The sequence below is a fragment of the Chiloscyllium punctatum genome, chromosome 14 (assembly GCF_047496795.1).
Source record: "Chiloscyllium punctatum isolate Juve2018m chromosome 14, sChiPun1.3, whole genome shotgun sequence".
Taxonomy (NCBI): Eukaryota; Metazoa; Chordata; class Chondrichthyes; order Orectolobiformes; family Hemiscylliidae; genus Chiloscyllium; species Chiloscyllium punctatum.
This window is the reverse complement of record NC_092752.1, coordinates 1,184,944-1,207,540: the sequence shown is the minus strand read 5'-3', so window position 1 is coordinate 1,207,540 and position 22,597 is coordinate 1,184,944. Positions and strand designations below refer to the sequence as shown.

Below are 22,597 nucleotides of genomic sequence, written 5' to 3'. Positions count from 1 at the left end.
GAGTTCACAGATGCCAGTCTTCCATTAATTGGATTCTCTCCATGTGATATCAAGAAATGGCTAAAGACTTTGGATATTGCAAAGGCAATTGACCCTGACAATATTCCAGCAATGGCACTGCTCCAGAACTAACCCAGCCTCAACCAATCTGTTTCAGCAGCTTCCTGACAATATGGTAAATAGCCCAGTATGGTCTGTCCCCAAAATGCAAGACAAATCCTGCCACATCAGTCTTCTCTCCATCCTCAGCAGAAATGATGGAAGAGGCCCTCAACAGTGCTGTCAAATGTCACTTGGAAAGGAAAACCTTGTTCACTGATACACAATGTACCATTCAATTTCAACCAGGGCCACTCAGCTCTTGCCCTCATTACAGTCTTGTCTAAACATGGACAAAAGAGCCTGAATTCCAGAGGTGAGGTTAGAGTTAGACATCAAGGCAGTATTCAACCATCCATAATGAGCCCTGGCAAAAGTAGAGTCAATGAAGAACCATTGGGTCAACTCTCTGCTTGTTGCAGTCATACCTGAAACAAAGAAACATTATTGTGATTGTTGGAAGTTAGCCATCTCAGCTCCAGAACATCATTGCAAAAGGTCCTCAACGTAGTCTCCTTGGCCAAACCACTTTCAGCTTCTCCCTCAATGGCTCTCCCTCCATCATAAGATCTGGCTCATGTGTGGAATGAACTGCCACAGGAAGTGGTGCATGATGATGCTGTTGTAAAATTTAAAAGACATTTGGACTGGTATGTGAATAGAATAGGTTTGGAGGGATATAGGTCAAATGCAGGCAAGTGGGACTAGTTTGATTTGGAAACATGGTTGGCGTGGACTAATTAGATTGAAGGGTTGGATTGTTCCCATGCTGTGTGACTCTGTGACTCTAGAATTCGAGATGTTTGCCAATGATTGCGCAATATTCAGCACCATTCGAGACTCCTCAGATACTGAGATAGCCTGTGGCCAAAAGCAGCAAGACCTGGACTAAAGTGACAAGTGGTATTCCAATGGAGAAGGGAATAAGTAGAGAGGCAGAGAAAGAATTGTGAGAGGTGGAACAAATAAATCACAGCAACTAAACAACAATCCAATGAAGAGGTGGAGAAAGAAACAAAGACACAGGCAGGTAAGGTCAGCACATGTACAGAGATAGAGATATACTGAAAGGAACAGATAGACCTAACAGAAATATTGATGTAGCCCAAGACGGAGAAAGGCTGAACCAAAGTACAAAGTGGAATTATGTAGATAGATGGAGATGGAAAGTAGAAGAAGGAAATAGGAAGGTGGAAACAGAACACAATAATAATAACAGTAAATGGCAAAATCAAGATAATTGGAAGGACATAAATGTGAGAATGATAGTTAAAACAAATTGAATAATTTTCCAGCGATGTGAATATATACAGAACTTCTGGCAGATTTTGTGCCAGTATTCTCAACTCCTTCAGGATATATTGCATCAGTAAACTGTTTCATCCATCCATTTCAGGGTTTGTTCCATAATAATTGCCAAGGTTATAAAATTTCTGGAGCAAACATACTCAATAATAAATTAGTACCATTTTGTTAGATGCTTAAAAAATGAAGTTTATTTCTCAGATTCCTTACTCAATCCTGTGGCTGTGGTGGCATTCCTGAAGAAAAGCTTATGCCTGAAACGTCAATTCTCCTGCTCCTGCCTGCCCTGTGGTACTTTTCCAGCACCACACTCTTGAGTAATGGACACAATGTTGGATTCACAGAGAGCTGAGTCAAAGATACAATCAAGACTCTCTCAAGCTGGTTCAGACTGGCTGTATGCCACATCCTTGTTATCTGTGCAGATAGGAGCCATGGGCCTTCTGCAAATAACAACAAAAACACAGACGGCACTACAAAAGCAATCCCTTGGAGATCGGTTATCTCAGTTGGCTGGACAGCTGATTTTACAATGCAGTATAAAAACAATAATGCAAGCTCCTTTCCTGTACTGATGGAGGTCACCAATGTTTGCCTTCTTAACCTCAGCTGAGGTATGGTGACTCTCAGGTTAAACTCTCCAACAGGGTGTCTCTGTCTAATCAGAGAATGGGACTATGGTAACTTTACCTTTTTAGAAATCCTGAATCTACCATGAAGGAGCATGCAATTGGTTAGGGCTTGTCAATTAGGGGAAAATAAATGAGGTCTGGAATCAACCTCACAAGAACAGGGACCCCACAGGCTTGTAGCACAATGGTAGTGTCACTACTCAGGTTCAAATCCCACCTGCACCAGAGATGGGTAATAACATGTCTGAACAGGTTGATTAGAAAAAAAAGGAGTGACTATATATAAAATCCTAAATTATCATATTGTAGCTCTCACCTCACATGGTGTTTATATTTTATACATTCCTGACATGACAGTCACCATTGAAAATGCATCAGAAATCAAACTTGATTTCAGGGCCCACGATGTCAGCTGTTGGTCCACTATATAAACTATTGTGTCACTGTTGCACTTTCAAAGTCCTGGAGCACCTTACCTGCAGCACTGCAATAATATTGAAGCACATGGCTACAAGCAGGTGACACCGTATCACTGTCAGGAGTAATAAATATTGCCCTTTCCAACAATACACAAATCCTGAGAGTGCAGTTAAAACTAGGACTTTGGAGATCAGAATGAAGGACTGAGAATGGGGCAATGGAAAAGGTAGAGAATGGGGGGAGGGTAGAGATAAATAATAGACTAAAAGGAGGAGAAGTACATGGGCAAATGTTTTAACCACATGTCTTGGTAGTAAATGAATTCTTGTAGGATAGGAACTTTTCAGCATATTGCTTTCATTCACCAAATTAGCTTGAAAAGTTAAACTGTTTCTGCAGAATTAAGAATAAGAGTGACACACTTGGTCAATTAAAATGATCAGTTTAATGCAATAAGTTTCAGAATTTTCAGGTTTGAGATTTCCGTGATGGATGCAGCCCCAGTATGTACCTGTTTTCCTCATGAGGCAGAGAAATTGCAGATGGAGTTTAATCTGGATCAATGTGAGGTGTTGCATCTTCGAAAGTCTAATGCTGAAGGAAGTATACAGTAAACATTAACATACAGGAGGGGTCTGGGCGTACAGGCTCACATTTCTCTGAAAGTGGCAACACAAGGTGACCATGAAGGTATATGGCACACTTACCTTCATTGGTCAGGCATTGAGTATAAAAATGGACAGGTCTTGTTGCAGCTGTATAGAACTTCAGGCAGGTCACATTCGGAATATTGTGTTCAGTTCTGGGTGCCACACTAGCAGAAGGATGTGGAGGCTTTGGACAGGATACAGATGTGGTTAATAAGGATTTTGTTTAGATTACTTACAGTGTGTAAACAGGCCCTTCGGCCCAACAAGTCCACACCGACCCTCCGAAGCACAACCCACCCAGACCCATTCCCCTACATTTACCCCTTCACCTAACACTACGGGCAATTTACCCATGGCCAATTCACCTGACCTGCACATTTTTTGATTGTGGGAGGAAACCAAAGCATCCAGAGGAAATCCACGCAGACACGGAGAGAATGTGCAAACTCCACACAGAGAGTCGCCTGGGGCGGGAATTGAACCCGGGTCTCTGGCGCTGTGAGGCAGCAGTGCTAACCACTGTGCCACCGTTGCCTGGTTTGGAGGGTAATAGATAGGAACAGAGATTTGTGTGGTGAAAAGCGTGGCACTGGAAAAACACAGCAGGTCAGGCAGCATCCAAGAAGCAAGAAAGTCGACATTTTGAGCATAAATCCTTCATTTAGGAATGAAGGACTAATGAAGGGCTTATGCCTGAAACATCAATTATTCTGCTCCTCAGATGCTGCCTGGCCTGCTGTGCTTTTCCAGCACCACACCTTTTGACTCTGTTCTCCTGCATCTGCAGTCCTCACTTTCTCCATATTTTGAAGCCAGGATAGTTTGTGACATAGAAGGGAATGTGGACATTGTGGTATTCCCATACATTTCCATGTGCCTATTTACTCACAGTGGCAGAAGTCACAGGTTTAGATGCCATTGGAGAAGTTGTGAGTCGATGCAGTGCAATCTTACGTGACATCCTAAGGTGATACATCAGGCAAAACTCTCCACATAGAAAACCAAGATGGAAATTCATTCTGTACTCCTCTATCTACCTGCCCATTGCCCTGCCTCACCATTGCCACCTGCTGCTGGAGGTTCAGTTACACTCAGTAGTTCAGGCACTTTTTGAGACTACTCTTCTTCAGAACTAAATTTGTCCTTGGACTCACTCTGATCCTGCGACCCACCTTCCTGTTGGGACAGGACCATTTCCAGCTTGTGTCCAGACCCTCAGGGTGTTAGGAAAAAGTGGCTGGGGAGAATGATCGGGGTGGGGAGGAGGAGAATGGAAGGGAATATTAGGGGAATCAATTCAGGGTGGGGTATGGTGGCTCAAGGTAGAAGATTGAGTTGGGGAGCACCAAGAGGAGAGATTTAAGGAGGGGGGATAGAATTGTAGCAACAACCTTGTTATCTTTTTGGAGTCAGAAAGAACACAAAATTTTTAAGTGGCCTCCAGTTGTTCCTCTGAGGGACCCAGGAATTTGGGCAGGAAAACAGACACCACCAATTAGCAGCAGCATGACATCCACCCTCCAGGACTTGGGTACGATAAACTGGTCAGTTGTGTTCGGGTCATATTGCACCCTAAAATAGTCATGTTAAAATTAGATTATTTTATAGCCCTTTCATCTGATAATGGCATTGCCTTTCCTTAATTGTCCTTGAACTGAGTGGCATGCAAGGCCACTTTAGAGGACAGCTAAGAGTCAACTACATTGCTTGGAAGGATATTAGTGATTGAGAACTTTTTTGTAAAAACAATGATAGTTACTAGGTTTCCATTACTGAGACTGCCTTTCAATTCATAGACTTTTATTCACTGAATGTAGTTTTCACTGACTGCTGTGGTGTGACTTGAAGCCAAGTCCACAGAGCATTGACGTCTATGACACTGTCTCTGCATCACTATCTCCTCTTCTAGATCCCTAGCTTCTCCTTGCTGCAGTGGTGTATCATGACGATGCAATGATTGTATCACTTCTAACAACCAAAGACTTCCCCTGCAATAAGCAATCAGTATTTATGAATACAAATATAATTTATTATATTCATATTGGTTAAATGACCTGTCAGGTCCTTGAGAGATAGCCTGCTGTGAAAGAGCACTGTGAAAGTTCCCACTGTGGAACTGAAATTGCACATAATGCTCAGCAGCAGAATACAACATTTTCAATGACTTCATGCATTATGACGTTTGGCCATTAAATTTGCTCTCTGAGCAGAAGGAAAACTGCAGCTGACAGCAGGGGGACAGTTCTTAGATTGTGTGCTCAGTGGCAAAGACAAAAAACACCAGCGTGAGGAGGCTGAAGCTGCAGGCATCAGGTGAGCAGGAAAAGAAAGGTTGGACAGGGGGACACAGAGGCCACAACCTCAGCGTAAGGTCTACCGGCGAAGACCAAGCCAACTTAGGATGACTGATCATCAGTGCACCAGGCACGTGTTCACCGACTATTAGGAACATAGAAACATAGTTCTGGATCCTCTTTGAAATATAGGCTGCACACCCTACCAATAGCAGTCAAAGTCACTGTTGCCTTGGAAATTCTTCACTTCCAACTCTTTCCAAGGATCAACTGTGGACTTTTGTGGTAACTCAAAAATGTTAGCAGCATCCAGTCCCTTTCGATGTTACCAGACAGCTTCAGGCTGCCCTGAAATATTATGGCAACGAATGTTTCTTTGAGCTTTTGATTCAACTTACAGTACTCGAATGACAGTCACAGTATTGGCTACAATGGTAAGTTCAAATTAGGCTTGGAATTATGATGGCCTGCCCCTGTTACTCCCCCAGCACAGAGTCAACTGAATTATCTGCACCTAGGAGAAAGTGAGGATTGCAGATGTTGGTGATCAGAGCTGAAAAATGTGTTGCTGGAAAAGCGCAGCCAGTCAGGCAACATCCAAGGAGCAGGAGAATTGATATTTCGGGCATAAGCCCTTCTTCAGGAATGAGGAAGGTGTGCCAAGTAGGCTAATAAAAGGTAGGGAGGAGGGACTTGGGGAAGGGCATTGGAAATGCGATAGGTGGAAGGAGGTTAAGGTGAGGGTGATAGGCTGGAGAGGGGGTGGGGACGGAGAGGTTGGGAAGAAGATTGCAGGTCAAGAAGGTGGTGCTGAGTCTGAGGGTTGGGACTGAGATAAGGTGGGGGGAGGGGAAATGAGGAAGTTGGAGAAATCTGCATTCATCCCTTGTGGTTGGAGGGTTCCTAGGCGGAAGATGAGGCGCTCTTCCTCCAGGCGTCGTGTTGCCATGGTCTGGCGATGGAGGAGGCCAAGGACCTGCATGTCCTTGGTGGGGTGGGAGGGGGAGTTAAAGTGTTCAGCTACGGAGTGGTTGGGTTGGTTGGTCCGGGTGTCCCAGAGGTGTTCTCTGAAACGTTCCGCAAGTAGGCAGCCTGTCTCCCCAATGTAGAGGAGGCCACATCATGTCATCGCCACCAGGACAGAACCCTACTGGTCCTCACCTACCACCCCACAACCTCCAGATACATCGTATTATCCTTCGTAATTTCCGCCACCTCCAAACAGACCCCACCACCAAGGATATATTTCCCTCCCCACCCCTATCAGAGTTCCGGAAAGACCACTCCCTCCACGACTCCCTCGTCAGGTCCACACCCCCCACCAACCCAACCTCCACGCCCGGCACCTTCCCCTGCAACCGCAAGGAATGCAAAACTTGCGCCCACACCTCCCCCATCACTTCCCTCCAAGGCCCCAAGGGATCCTTCCATATCCGTCACAAATTCACCTGCACCTCCACACACATCATTTACTGCATCCGCTGTAAAAAAATTGCACTCCATGTCTTTCTTAAATCTTTCTCCTCTCACCTTAAAATTATGTCCCCTTGTCTTGAAAACCCCACCCTAGGGAAAAGAAACCTTCCATTCACCTTATGTATACCTGTCATGAATTTGTAAACCTCTATAAAGTCACCTCTCAATCTCCTATGCTCCAGTTAAAAAGTCCCAGCCTATCCAGCCTCTCGTTATAACTAAACACTCAACACCCAGCAACATCCTAGTAAACCTCTTTTGAACCCTCTACAACTTGACAACATACATCCTTTATTGGGGAGACTAGAGGAGAGGACCCTGTAACAGTTTAACTGAAGGGAGGGGTGGGGAGAGGACCCTGTGACAGTCCGTGTCACCGAGGAGAGGGGGTGGGGGAGGGGAGGGGACCCTGTCACAGTGTCACTGTGGTGAGGGGGAGGGGAGAGGACCCTGTGATAGTGTCACTGAGGGGAGGGGGAGTGGAGAGGACCCTGTTACAATGTCACTGAGGGGAGGGGCAGGGGAGAGGACAGGACCCTGTGACAGTGTCACTGAGGGGAGAGGGAGGGGAGAGGACCCAGTGACAGTGTCACTGAGGGGAGGGGGAAGGGAGAGGACCCTGTGACAGTGTGACTGAGAGGAGGGGGTGGGGAGAGGACAATGTGACAGTGTGACTGAGAGGTGGGGGTGGGGAGAAGACCCTGTGACAGTGTCACTGAGGGGAGGGGGTGGGGAGATGACCCTGTGACAGTGTGACTGAGAGGTGGGGGTTGGGAGAGGACCCTGTGACAGTGTGACTGAGAGGTGGGGGTGGGGAGAAGACCCTGTGACAGTGTCACTGAGGGGAGGGGGTGGGGAGATGACCCTGTGACAGTGTGACTGAGAGGTGGGGGTGGGGAGAGGACCCTGTGACAGTGTGACTGAGGGGAGGGGTTGGGGAGAGGACCCTGTGACAGTGTGACTGAGGGGAGGGGGTGGGGAGATGACCCTGTGACAGTGTCACTGAGAGGAGGGGGTGGGGGGACGACCCTGTGACAGTGTCACTGAGGGGAGGGGGAGGGGAGAGGACCCTGTGACAGTGTCACTGAGAGGAGGGGGTGGGGGGACGACCCTGTGACAGTGTCACTGAGAGGAGGGGGTGGGGGGACGACCCTGTGACAGTGTGACTGAGAGGAGGGGGTGGGGAGAGGACAATGTGACAGTGTGACTGAGAGGTGGGGGGTGGGGAGAAGACCCTGTGACAGTGTCACTGAGGGGAGGGGGTGGGGAGATGACCCTGTGACAGTGTGACTGAGAGGTGGGGGTTGGGAGAGGACCCTGTGACAGTGTGACTGAGAGGTGGGGGTGGGGAGAAGACCCTGTGACAGTGTCACTGAGGGGAGGGGGTGGGGAGATGACCCTGTGACAGTGTGACTGAGAGGTGGGGGTGGGGAGAGGACCCTGTGACAGTGTGACTGAGGGGAGGGGTTGGGGAGAGGACCCTGTGACAGTGTGACTGAGGGGAGGGGGTGGGGAGATGACCCTGTGACAGTGTCACTGAGAGGAGGGGGGTGGGGGGGACGACCCTGTGACAGTGTCACTGAGGGGAGGGGGAGGGGAGAGGACCCTGTGACAGTGTCACTGAGAGGAGGGGGTGGGGGGACGACCCTGTGACAGTGTCACTGAGAGGAGGGGGTGGGGGGACGACCCTGTGACAGTGTCACTGAGGGGAGGGGGAGGGGAGAGGACCCTTTGACGGTGTGACTGAGAGGAGAGGGTGGGGAGAGGACCCTGTGACAGTGTGACTGAGAGGTGGGGGTGGGGAGAAGACCCTGTGAGAGTGTGACTGAGGGGAGGGGGTGGGGAGATGACCCTGTGACAGTGTCACTGAGAAGAGGGGGTGGGGGGAGGACCCTGTGACAGTGTCACTGAGGGGAGGGGGTGGGGAGAGGACCCTGCGACAGTGTGACTGAGAGGTGGGGGTGGGGAGAAGACCCTGTGACAGTGTCACTGAGGGGAGGGGGTGGGGAGATGACCCTGTGACAGTGTCACTGAGAAGAGGGGTTGGGGAGAGGACCCTGTGACAGTGTGACTGAGGGGAGGGGCTGGGGAGAGGACCCTGTGACAGTGTCACTGAGGGGAGGGGGTGGGGAGAGGACCCTGTGACAGTGTCACTGAGGGGAGGGGGTGGGGAGAGGACCCTGTGACAGTGTGACTAAGGGGAGGGGGAGGGGAGAGGACCCTGTGACAGTGTGACTGAGGGGAGGGGCTGGGGAGAGGACCCTGTGACAGTGTGACTGAGGGGAGGGGCTGGGGAGAGGACCCTGTGACAGTTTCACTGAGGGGAGGGGGAGCGGGAGGGGAGAGGACCCTGTGACAGTGTCACTGAGGGGAGGGGGAGGGGAGAGGACCCTGTGACAGTGTCACTGAGGGGAGGGGGAGGGGAGAGGACCCTGTGACTGTGTCACTGAGGGGTGGGGGAGGGGAGAGGACCCTGTGACAGTGTCACTGAGGGGTGGGGGTGGGGAGAGGACCCTGTGACAGTGTGACTGAGAGGAGAGGGTGGGGAGAGGACCCTGTGACAGTGTCACTGAGAGGAGAGGGTGGGGAGAAGACCCTGTGACAGTGTCACTGAGGGGAGGGGGTGTGGAGAGGACCCTGCTACAGTGTCACTGAGGGGAGGGGGTGGGGAGAGGACCCTGCTACAGTGTCACTGAGGGGAGGGGGAGGGGAGAGGACCCTGTGACAGTGTCACTGAGAGGAGGGGGTGGGGATATGACCCTGTGACAGTGTCACTGAGAAGAGGGGGTGGGGAGAGGACTCTGCTACAGTGTCACTGAGGGGAGGGGGTGGGGAGAGGACCCTGCTACAGTGTCACTGAGGGGAGGGGGAGGGGAGAGGACCCTTTGACAGTGTGACTGAGAGGAGAAGGTGGGGAGAGGACCCTGTGACAGTGTGACTGAGAGGTGGGGGTGGGGAGAAGACCCTGTGACAGTGTCACTGAGGGGAGGGGGTGGGGAGATGACCCTGTGACAGTGTCACTGAGAAGAGGGGGTGGGGAGAGGACCCTGTGACAGTGTGACTGAGAGGTGGGGGTGGGGAGAGGACCCTGTGACAGTCCGTGTCACTGAGTGGAGTGGGTGGGGAGAGGACCCTGTGACAGTGTCACTGAGGGGAGGGGGTGGGGAGAGGACCCTGTGACAGTGTCGCTGAGGGGAGGGGATGGAGAGAGGACCCTGTGACAGTGTGACTGAGGGGAGGGGGAGGGGAGAGGGCCCTGTGACAGTGTGACTGAGGGGAGGTGGAGGGGAGAGGACACTGAGGGGAGGCAGAGGGGGTGGGGGGAGGACCCCGTGACAGTGTCACTGAGGGGAGGGGCAGGGGGAGGGGAGAGGACCCTGTGACAGTGTCACTGAGGGGAGGGGGTCGGGAGATGACCCTGTGACAGTGTCACTGAGAAGAGGGGGTGGGGAGAGGACCCTGTGACAGTGTGACTGAGAGGTGGGGGGGTGGGGAGAAGACCCTGTGACAGTGTCACTGAGGGGAGGGGGTGGGGAGATGACCCTGTGACAGTGTCACTGAGAAGAGGGGGTGGGGAGAGGACCCTGTGACAGTGTGACTGAGGGGAGTGGGTGGGGAGAGGACCTTGTGACAGTGTCACTGAGGGGAGGGGGTGGGGAGAGGACCCTGTGACAGTGTGACTGAGGGGAGGGGGAGGGGAGGGGCCCTGTGACAGTGTCACTGAGGGGAGGGGGTGGGGAGATGACCCTGTGACAGTGTCACTGAGAAGAGGGGTTGGGGAGAGGACCCTGTGACAGTGTGACTGAGGGGAGGGGGTGGGGAGAGGACCCTGTGACAGTGTCACTGAGGGGAGGGGGTGGGGAGAGGACCCTGTGACAGTGTCACTGAGGGGAGGGGGTGGGGAGAGGACCCTGTGACAGTGTGACTAAGGGGAGGGGGAGGGGAGAGGACCCTGTGACAGTGTGACTGAGGGGAGGGGCTGGGGAGAGGACCCTGTGACAGTTTCACTGAGGGGAGGGGGAGCGGGAGAGGACCCTGTGACAGTGTCACTGAGGGGAGGGGGTGGGGATATGACCCTGTGACAGTGTCACTGAGAAGAGGGGGTGGGGAGAGGACCCTGCTACAGTGTCACTGAGGGGAGGGGGTGGGGAGAGGACCCTGCTACAGTGTCACTGAGGGGAGGGGGAGGGGAGAGGACCCTTTGACAGTGTGACTGAGAGGAGAAGGTGGGGAGAGGACCCTGTGACAGTGTGACTGAGAGGTGGGGGTGGGGAGAAGACCCTGTGACAGTGTCACTGAGGGGAGGGGGTGGGGAGATGACCCTGTGACAGTGTCACTGAGAAGAGGGGGTGGGGGGAGGACCCTGTGACAGTGTGACTGAGAGGTGGGGGTGGGGAGAGGACCCTGTGACAGTCCGTGTCACTGAGTGGAGTGGGTGGGGAGAGGACCCTGTGACAGTGTCACTGAGGGGAGGGGGTGGGGAGAGGACCCTGTGACAGTGTCGCTGAGGGGAGGGGATGGAGAGAGGACCCTGTGACAGTGTGACTGAGGGGAGGGGGAGGGGAGAGGGCCCTGTGACAGTGTGACTGAGGGGAGGGGGAGGGGAGAGGACACTGAGGGGAGGCAGAGGGGGTGGGGGGAGGACCCCGTGACAGTGTCACTGAGGGGAGGGGCAGGGGGAGGGGAGAGGACCCTGTGACAGTGTCACTGAGGGGAGGGGGTCGGGAGATGACCCTGTGACAGTGTCACTGAGAAGAGGGGGTGGGGAGAGGACCCTGTGACAGTGTGACTGAGAGGTGGGGGTGGGGAGAAGACCCTGTGACAGTGTCACTGAGGGGAGGGGGTGGGGAGATGACCCTGTGACAGTGTCACTGAGAAGAGGGGGTGGGGAGAGGACCCTGTGACAGTGTGACTGAGGGGAGTGGGTGGGGAGAGGACCTTGTGACAGTGTCACTGAGGGGAGTGGGTGGGGAGAGGACCTTGTGACATTGTCGCTGAGGGGACGGGGAGGGGAGAGGACCCTGTGACAGTGTGACTGAGGGGAGGGGGTGGGGAGAGGACCCTGCGACAGTGTCACTGAGGGGAGGGGGAGGAGAGAGGATCCTGTGACAGTGTGACTGAGGGGAGGGGCAGGGGGAGGGGAGAGGACCCTGCGACAGTGTCACTGAGGGGAGGGGGAGGAGAGAGGACCCTGTGACAGTGTGACTGAGGGGAGGGGCTGGGGAGAGGACCCTGTGATAGTGTGACTGAGGGGAGGGGGAGGGGAGAGGGCCCTGTGACAGTGTCACTGAGGGGAGGGGCAGGGGGAGGGGAGAGGACCCTGTGACAGTGTCACTGAGGGGAGGGGCAGGGGGAGGGGAGAGGACCCTGTGACAGTGTCACTGAGGGGAGGGGGAGGGGAGAGGACCCTGTGACAGTGTGACTGAGGGGAGGGGGAGGGGAGAGGACCCTGTGATAGTGTGACTGAGGGGAGGGGCTGGGGAGAGGACCCTGTGATAGTGTGACTGAGGGGAGGGGGAGGGGAGAGGGCCCTGTGACAGTGTCACTGAGGGGAGGGGCAGGGGGAGGGGAGAGGACCCTGTGACAGTGTCACTGAGGGGAGGGGCAGGGGGAGGGGAGAGGACCCTGTGACAGTGTCACTGAGGGGAGGGGGAGGGGAGAGGACCCTGTGACAGTGTGACTGAGGGGAGGGGGAGGGGAGAGGACCGTGTGACAGTGTGACTGAGGGGAGGGGCAGGGGGAGAGGACCCTGTGACAATGTCACTGAGGGGAGGGGGTGGGGAGAGGACCCTGTGACAGTGTCACTGAGAGGAGGGGCAGGGGGAGGGGAGAGGACCCTGTGACAGTGTCACTGAGGGGAGGGGGAGGGGAGAGGACCCTGTGACAGTGTGACTGAGGGGAGGGGTTGGGGAGAGGACCCTGTGACAGTGTCACTGAGAGGAGGGGGTGGGGAGAAGACCCTGTGACAGTGTCACTGAGGGGAGGGGGTGGGGAGAGGACCCTGTGACAGTGTGACTGAGAGGTGGGGGTGGGGAGAGGACCCTGTGACAGTGTGACTGAGAGGTGGGGGTGGGGAGAAGACCCTGTGACAGTGTCACCGAGGGGAGGGGGAGGGGAGAGGACCCTGTGACAGTGTGACTGAGGGGAGGGGTTGGGGAGAGGACCCTGTGACAGTGTCACTGAGAGGAGGGGGTGGGGAGAAGACCCTGTGACAGTGTCACTGAGGGGAGGGGGTGGGGAGAGGACCCTGTGACAGTGTGACTGAGAGGTGGGGGTGGGGAGAGGACCCTGCTACAGTGTCACTGAGGGGAGGGGGTGGGGAGAGCACCCTTTTACAGTGTCACTGAGGGGAGGTGGAGGGGAGAGGACCCTGTGACAGTGTGACTGAAGGGAGGGGTTGGGGAGAGGACCCTGTGACAGTGTGACTGAGGGGAGGGGGAGGGGAGTGGACCCTGTGACAGTGTGACTGAGGGGAGGGGGAGGGGACTGGACCCTGTGACAGTGTGACTGAGGGGAGGGGTTGGGGAGAGGACCCTGTGACAGTGTGACTGAGGGGAGGGGTAGGGGAGAGGGCCCTGTGACAGTGTGACTGAGGGGAGGGGGAGGGGAGAGGACCCTGTGACAGTGTGACTGAGGGGAGGGGTTGGGGAGAGGACTCTCTGACAGTGTGACTGAGGGGAGGGGGAGGGGAGAGGACCCTGTGACAGTGTGACTGAGAGGTGGGGGTTGGGAGATGACCCTGTGACAGTGTCACTGAGAAGAGGGGGTGGGGGGAGGACCCTGTGACAGTGTGACTGAGAGGAGAGGGTGGGGAGAGGACCCTGTGACAGTGTGACTGAGGGGAGTGGGTGGGGAGAGGACCTTGTGACAGTGTCACTGAGGGGAGGGGGTGGGGAGAGGACCTTGTGACATTGTCGCTGAGGGGACGGGGAGGGGAGAGGACCCTGTGACAGTGTGACTGAGGGGAGGGGTAGGGGAGAGGGCCCTGTGACAGTGTGACTGAGGGGAGGGGGTGGGGAGAGGACCCTGCGACAGTGTCACTGAGGGGAGGGGGAGGAGAGAGGACCCTGTGACAGTGTGACTGAGAGGAGGGGCTGGGGAGAGGACCCTGTGACAATGTGACTGAGGGGAGGGGCCGGGGGAGGGGAGAGGACCCTGTGACAGTGTCACTGAGGGGAGGGGGAGGAGAGAGGACCCTGTGACAGTGTCACTGAGGGGAGGGGGAGGAGAGAGGACCCTGTGACAGTGTCACTGAGGGGAGGGGGAGGAGAGAGGACCCTGTGACAGTGTCACTGAGGGGAGGGGCAGGGGGAGAGGACCCTGTGACAGTGTGACTGAGGGGAGGGGGAGGGGAGAGCACCCTGTGACAGTGTGACTGAGGGGAGGGGGAGGGGAGAGGGCCCTGTGACAGTGTGACTGAGAGGAGGGGGTGGGGAGAGGACCCTGTGACAGTGTCACCGAGGGGAGGGGGTGGGGAGATGACCCTGTGACAGTGTGACTGAGAGGAGGGGGAGGGGAGAGGGCCCTGTGACAGTGTCACTGAGAGGAGGGGGTGGGGAGAGGACCCTGTGACAGTGTCACTGAGAGGAGGGGGAGGGGAGAGGACCCTGTTACAGTCTCACTGAGGGGAGGGGGTGGGGAGAGGACCCTGTGACAGTGTCACTGAGAAGAGGGGGTGGGGAGAGGACCCTGTGACAGTGTCACCGAGGGGAGGGGGTGGGGAGATGACCCTGTGACAGTGTGACTGAGAGGAGGGGGAGGGGAGAGGGCCCTGTGACAGTGTGACTGAGAGGAGGGGCAGGGGGAGGGGAGAGGACCCTGTGACAGTGTCACTGAGGGGAGGGGGTGGGGAGAGGACCCTGTGACAGTGTCACTGAGAAGAGGGGGTGGGGAGAGGACCCTGTGACAGTGTCACTGAGAAGAGGGGGTGGGGAGAGGACCCTGTGACAGTGTGACTGAGAGGTGGGGGTGGGGAGAAGACCCTGTGACAGTGTCACCGAGGGGAGGGGGTGGGGAGATGACCCTGTGACAGTGTGACTGAGAGGTGGGGGTGGGGAGAGGAACCTGTGACAGTGTCACTGAGAGGAGGGGGTGGGGAGAAGACCCTGTGACAGTGTCACTGAGGGGAGGGGGTGGGGAGATGACCCTGTGACAGTGTCACTGAGAAGAGGGGGGTGGGGAGAGGACCCTGTGACAGTGTGACTGAGAGGTGGGGGTGGGGAGAGGACCCTGCTACAGTGTCACTGAGGGGAGGGGGTGGGGAGAGGACCCTGCTACAGTGTCACTGAGGGGTGGGGGAGGGGAGAGGACCCTGTGACAGTGTCACTGAGGGGAGGCGGAGGGGAGAGGACCCTTTGACAGTGTGACTGAGAGGAGAGGGTGGGGAGAGGACCCTGTGACAGTGTGACTGAGAGGTGGGGGTGGGGAGAGGACCCTGTGACAGTCCGTGTCACTGAGGGGAGTGGTTGGGGAGAGGACACTGTGACAGTGTCACTGAGGGGAGGGGGTGGGGAGAGGACCCTGTGACAGTGTCGCTGAGGGGAGGGGGAGGGGAGAGGACCCTGTGACAGTGTGACTGAGAGGAGGGGCTGGGGAGAGGACCCTGTGACAGTGTGACTGAGGGGAGGGGTTGGGGAGAGGACCCTGTGACAGTGTGACTGAGAGGAGGGGCTGGGGAGAGGACCCTGTGACAGTGTGACTGAGAGCAGGGGCTGGGGAGGGGACCCTGTGACAGTGTCACCGAGGGGAGGGGTTGGGGAGAGGACCCTGTGACAGTGTGACTGAGGGGAGGGGGTGGGGAGAGGACCCTGTGACAGTGTGACTGAGGGGAGGGGTTGGGGAGAGGACCCTGTGACAGTGTGACTGAGGGGAGGGGCTGGGGAGAGGACCCTGCTACAGTGTCACTGATGGGAGGGGGTGGGGAGAAGACCCTGTGACAGTGTCACTGAGGGGAAGGGGAGGGGAGAGGACCCTTTGACAGTGTGACTGAGAGGAGGGGGTGGGGAGAGGACCCTGTGACAGTGTGACTGAGAGGTGGGGGTGGGGAGAGGACCCTGTGACAGTGTCACTGAGGGAAGGGGGTGGGGAGATGACCCTGTGACAGTGTCACTGAGAGGAGGGGGAGGGGAGAGGGCCCTGTGACAGTGTCACTGAGAGGAGGGGGTGGGGAGAGGACCCTGTGACAGTGTCACTGAGAGGAGGGGGAGGGGAGAGGACCCTGTTACAGTCTCACTGAGGGGAGGGGGTGGGGAGAGGACCCTGTGACAGTGTCACTGAGAAGAGGGGGTGGGGAGAGGACCCTGTGACAGTGTCACCGAGGGGAGGGGGTGGGGAGATGACCCTGTGACAGTGTGACTGAGAGGAGGGGGAGGGGAGAGGGCCCTGTGACAGTGTGACTGAGAGGAGGGGCAGGGGGAGGGGGAGAGGACCCTGTGACAGTGTCACTGAGGGGAGGGGGTGGGGAGAGGACCCTGTGACAGTGTCACTGAGAAGAGGGGGTGGGGAGAGGACCCTGTGACAGTGTCACTGAGAAGAGGGGGTGGGGAGAGGACCCTGTGACAGTGTCACCGTGGGGAGGGGGTGGGGAGATGACCCTGTGACAGTGTGACTGAGAGGTGGGGGGTGGGGAGAAGACCCTGTGACAGTGTCACCGAGGGGAGGGGGTGGGGAGATGACCCTGTGACAGTGTGACTGAGAGGTGGGGGTGGGGAGAGGAACCTGTGACAGTGTCACTGAGAGGAGGGGGTGGGGAGAAGACCCTGTGACAGTGTCACTGAGGGGAGGGGGTGGGGAGATGACCCTGTGACAGTGTCACTGAGAAGAGGGGGTGGGGAGAGGACCCTGTGACAGTGTGACTGAGAGGTGGGGGTGGGGAGAGGACCCTGCTACAGTGTCACTGAGGGGAGGGGGTGGGGAGAGGACCCTGCTACAGTGTCACTGAGGGGTGGGGGAGGGGAGAGGACCCTGTGACAGTGTCACTGAGGGGAGGCGGAGGGGAGAGGACCCTTTGACAGTGTGACTGAGAGGAGAGGGTGGGGAGAGGACCCTGTGACAGTGTGACTGAGAGGTGGGGGTGGGGAGAGGACCCTGTGACAGTCCGTGTCACTGAGAAGAGGGGGTGGGGAGAGGACCCTGTGACAGTGTCACCGAGGGGAGGGGGTGGGGAGATGACCCTGTGACAGTGTGACTGAGAGGAGGGGGAGGGGAGAGGGCCCTGTGACAGTGTGACTGAGAGGAGGGGCAGGGGGAGGGGAGAGGACCCTGTGACAGTGTCACTGAGGGGAGGGGGTGGGGAGAGGACCCTGTGACAGTGTCACTGAGAAGAGGGGGTGGGGAGAGGACCCTGTGACAGTGTCACTGAGAAGAGGGGGTGGGGAGAGGACCCTGTGACAGTGTCACCGTGGGGAGGGGGTGGGGAGATGACCCTGTGACAGTGTGACTGAGAGGTGGGGGTGGGGAGAAGACCCTGTGACAGTGTCACCGAGGGGAGGGGGTGGGGAGATGACCCTGTGACAGTGTGACTGAGAGGTGGGGGTGGGGAGAGGAACCTGTGACAGTGTCACTGAGAGGAGGGGGTGGGGAGAAGACCCTGTGACAGTGTCACTGAGGGGAGGGGGTGGGGAGATGACCCTGTGACAGTGTCACTGAGAAGAGGGGGTGGGGAGAGGACCCTGTGACAGTGTGACTGAGAGGTGGGGGTGGGGAGAGGACCCTGCTACAGTGTCACTGAGGGGAGGGGGTGGGGAGAGGACCCTGCTACAGTGTCACTGAGGGGTGGGGGAGGGGAGAGGACCCTGTGACAGTGTCACTGAGGGGAGGCGGAGGGGAGAGGACCCTTTGACAGTGTGACTGAGAGGAGAGGGTGGGGAGAGGACCCTGTGACAGTGTGACTGAGAGGTGGGGGTGGGGAGAGGACCCTGTGACAGTCCGTGTCACTGAGGGGAGTGGTTGGGGAGAGGACACTGTGACAGTGTCACTGAGGGGAGGGGGTGGGGAGAGGACCCTGTGACAGTGTCGCTGAGGGGAGGGGGAGGGGAGAGGACCCTGTGACAGTGTGACTGAGAGGAGGGGCTGGGGAGAGGACCCTGTGACAGTGTGACTGAGGGGAGGGGTTGGGGAGAGGACCCTGTGACAGTGTGACTGAGAGGAGGGGCTGGGGAGAGGACCCTGTGACAGTGTGACTGAGAGCAGGGGCTGGGGAGGGGACCCTGTGACAGTGTCACCGAGGGGAGGGGTTGGGGAGAGGACCCTGTGACAGTGTGACTGAGGGGAGGGGGTGGGGAGAGGACCCTGTGACAGTGTGACTGAGGGGAGGGGTTGGGGAGAGGACCCTGTGACAGTGTGACTGAGGGGAGGGGCTGGGGAGAGGACCCTGCTACAGTGTCACTGATGGGAGGGGGTGGGGAGAAGACCCTGTGACAGTGTCACTGAGGGGAAGGGGAGGGGAGAGGACCCTTTGACAGTGTGACTGAGAGGAGGGGGTGGGGAGAGGACCCTGTGACAGTGTGACTGAGAGGTGGGGGTGGGGAGAGGACCCTGTGACAGTGTCACTGAGGGAAGGGGGTGGGGAGATGACCCTGTGACAGTGTCACTGAGAGGAGGGGGAGGGGAGAGGGCCCTGTGACAGTGTCACTGAGAGGAGGGGGTGGGGAGAGGACCCTGTGACAGTGTCACTGAGAGGAGGGGGAGGGGAGAGGACCCTGTTACAGTCTCACTGAGGGGAGGGGGTGGGGAGAGGACCCTGTGACAGTGTCACTGAGAAGAGGGGGTGGGGAGAGGACCCTGTGACAGTGTCACCGAGGGGAGGGGGTGGGGAGATGACCCTGTGACAGTGTGACTGAGAGGAGGGGGAGGGGAGAGGGCCCTGTGACAGTGTGACTGAGAGGAGGGGCAGGGGGAGGGGAGAGGACCCTGTGACAGTGTCACTGAGGGGAGGGGGTGGGGAGAGGACCCTGTGACAGTGTCACTGAGAAGAGGGGGTGGGGAGAGGACCCTGTGACAGTGTCACTGAGAAGAGGGGGTGGGGAGAGGACCCTGTGACAGTGTCACCGTGGGGAGGGGGTGGGGAGATGACCCTGTGACAGTGTGACTGAGAGGTGGGGGTGGGGAGAAGACCCTGTGACAGTGTCACCGAGGGGAGGGGGTGGGGAGATGACCCTGTGACAGTGTGACTGAGAGGTGGGGGTGGGGAGAGGAACCTGTGACAGTGTCACTGAGAGGAGGGGGTGGGGAGAAGACCCTGTGACAGTGTCACTGAGGGGAGGGGGTGGGGAGATGACCCTGTGACAGTGTCACTGAGAAGAGGGGGTGGGGAGAGGACCCTGTGACAGTGTGACTGAGAGGTGGGGGTGGGGAGAGGACCCTGCTACAGTGTCACTGAGGGGAGGGGGTGGGGAGAGGACCCTGCTACAGTGTCACTGAGGGGTGGGGGAGGGGAGAGGACCCTGTGACAGTGTCACTGAGGGGAGGCGGAGGGGAGAGGACCCTTTGACAGTGTGACTGAGAGGAGAGGGTGGGGAGAGGACCCTGTGACAGTGTGACTGAGAGGTGGGGGTGGGGAGAGGACCCTGTGACAGTCCGTGTCACTGAGGGGAGTGGTTGGGGAGAGGACACTGTGACAGTGTCACTGAGGGGAGGGGGTGGGGAGAGGACCCTGTGACAGTGTCGCTGAGGGGAGGGGGAGGGGAGAGGACCCTGTGACAGTGTGACTGAGAGGAGGGGCTGGGGAGAGGACCCTGTGACAGTGTGACTGAGGGGAGGGGTTGGGGAGAGGACCCTGTGACAGTGTGACTGAGAGGAGGGGCTGGGGAGAGGACCCTGTGACAGTGTGACTGAGAGCAGGGGCTGGGGAGGGGACCCTGTGACAGTGTCACCGAGGGGAGGGGTTGGGGAGAGGACCCTGTGACAGTGTGACTGAGGGGAGGGGGTGGGGAGAGGACCCTGTGACAGTGTGACTGAGGGGAGGGGTTGGGGAGAGGACCCTGTGACAGTGTGACTGAGGGGAGGGGCTGGGGAGAGGACCCTGCTACAGTGTCACTGATGGGAGGGGGTGGGGAGAAGACCCTGTGACAGTGTCACTGAGGGGAAGGGGAGGGGAGAGGACCCTTTGACAGTGTGACTGAGAGGAGGGGGTGGGGAGAGGACCCTGTGACAGTGTGACTGAGAGGTGGGGGTGGGGAGAGGACCCTGTGACAGTGTCACTGAGGGAAGGGGGTGGGGAGATGACCCTGTGACAGTGTCACTGAGGGGAGGGGGTGGGGAGTTGACCCTGTGACAGTGTCACTGAGAAGAGGGGGTGGGGAGAGGATCCTGTGACAGTGTGACTGAGAGGTGGGGGTGGGGAGAGGACCCTGCGACAGTGTGACTGAGGGGAGGGGGAGGGGACTGGACCCTGTGACAGTGTGACTGAGGGGAGGGGTTGGGGAGAGGACCCTGTGACAGTGTGACTGAGGGGAGGGGGAGGGGAGAGGAGAGGACCCTGTGACAGTGTGACTGAGGGGAGGGGGAGGGGACTGGACCCTGTGACAGTGTGACTGAGGGGAGGGGTTGGGGAGAGGACCCTGTGACAGTGTGACTGAGGGGAGGGGGAGGGGAGAGGACCCTGTGACAGTGTGACTGAGGGGAGGGGTTGGGGAGAGGACTCTCTGACAGTGTGACTGAGGGGAGGGGGAGGGGAGAGGACCCTGTGACAGTGTGACTGAGAGGTGGGGGTGGGGAGAGTACTCTCTGACAGTGTGACTGAGGGGAGGCGGAGGGGAGAGGACCCTGTGACAGTGTGACTGAGGGGAGGGGGAGGGGAGAGGACCCTGTGACAGTGTGACTGAGAGGAGGGGGAGGGGAGAGCACCCTGTGACAGTGTGACTGAGGGGAGGGGGAGGGGAGAGCACCCTGTGACAGTGTGACTGAGGGAGGGGGGAGGGGAGAGCACCCTGTGACAGTGTGACTGAGGGGAGGGGGTGGGGGGAGGACCCCGTGACAGTGTCACTGAGGGGAGGGGGTGGGGAGAGGACTCTCTGACAGTGTGACTGAGGGGAGGGGGAGGGGAGAGGACCCTGTGACAGTGTGACTGAGGGGAGGCGGAGGGGAGAGGACCCTGTGACAGTGTCACTGAGGGGAGGGGGTGGGGGGAGGACCCCGTGACAGTGTCACTGAGGGGAGGGGGAGCGGGAGGGGAAAGGACCCTGTGACAGTGTCACTGAGGGGAGGGGGTGGGGAGAGGACCCTGTGACAGTGTCACTGAGGGGAGGGGTTGGGGAGAGGACTCTCTGACAGTGTGACTGAGGGGAGGGGGAGGGGAGAGGACCCTGTGACAGTGTGACTGAGAGGTTGGGGTGGGGGAAGGACCCTGTGACAGTGTCACTGAGGGGAGGGGGATCGGGAGGGGAGAGGACCCTGTGACAGTGTCACTGAGGGGAGGGGGTGGGGAGATGACCCTGTGACAGTGTGACTGAGAGGTGGGGGTGGGGAGAAGACCCTGTGACAGTGTCACTGAGGGGAGGGCGTGGGGAGATGACCCTGTGACAGTGTCACTGAGGGGAGGGGGTGGGGAGAGGACCCTGTGACAGTGTCACTGAGGGGAGGGGGTGGGGAGAGGACCCTGTGACAGTGTGACTGAGAGGTGGGGGTGGGGAGAAGACCCTCTGACCGTGTCCCCGAGGGGAGGGGGTGGGGAGATGACCCTGTGACAGTGTGACTTAGAGGTGGGGGTGGGGAGAGGATCCTGTGACAGTGTCACTGAGGGGAGGGGGTGGGGAGAGGACCCTGCGACAGTGTCACTGAGGGGAGGGGGTGGGGAGAGGACCCTGCGACAGTGTCACTGAGGGGAGGGGGAGGGGAGAGGACCCTTTGACAGTGTGACTGAGGGGAGGGGTTGGGGAGAAGACCCTGTGACAGTGTGACTGAGAGGAGGGGGTGGGGAGAGGACCCTGTGACAGTGTGACTGAGAGGAAGGGGTGGGGAGATGACCCTGTGACAGTGTTACTGAGGGGAGGGGGTGGGGAGATGACCCCGTGACAGTGTCACTGAGGGGAGGGGGTGGGGAGAGGACCCTGTGACAGTGTGACTGAGAGGTGGGGGTGGGGAGAGGACCCTGTGACAGTGTGACTGAGGGGAGGGGGTGGGGAGAGGACCCTGTGACAGTGTCACTGAGAAGAGGGGGTGGGGAGAGGACCCTGTGACAGTGTGACTGAGGGGAGGGGGTGGGGAGAGGACCCTGTGACAGTGTGACTGAGAGGTGGGGGTGGGGAGAGGACCCTGTGGCAGTCCGTGTCACTGAGGGGAGTGGGTGGGGAGAGGACCTTGTGACAGTGTCGCTGAGGGGAGGGGGAGGGGAGAGGACCCTGTGACAGTGTGACTGAGGGGAGGGGTTGGGGAGAGGACCCTGTGACAGTGTGACTGAGGGGAGGGTTGGGGAGAGGACCCTGTGACAGTGTGACTGAGGGGAGGGGGAGGGGAGAGGACCCTGTGACAGTGTGACTGAGGGGAGGGGGAGGGGAGAGGACCCTGTGACACTGTCACTGAGGGGAGGGGGAGGGGATGTGGGGAGGACCCCGTGACAGTGTCACTGAGGGGAGGGGGAGTGGAGAGGACCCTGTGACACTGTCACTGAGGGGAGGGGGAGGGGATGTGGGGAGGACCCCGTGACAGTGTCACTGAGGGGAGTGTGTGGGGAGAGGACCCTGTGACAGTGTCACTGAGGGGAGGGGGAGGGGGAGGGGTCCCT

At 57.8% G+C, this 22,597-nt stretch overlaps 1 protein-coding gene across 2 annotated transcripts in view; it reads left to right on the top strand.

The window, feature by feature from the left end:
* LOC140485527 (complexin-1) overlaps positions 1-22,597 on the top strand; it is a 236,841-nt gene that overhangs the window by 64,481 nt on the left and 149,763 nt on the right. The gene's annotated exons all lie outside the window — the stretch shown is intronic.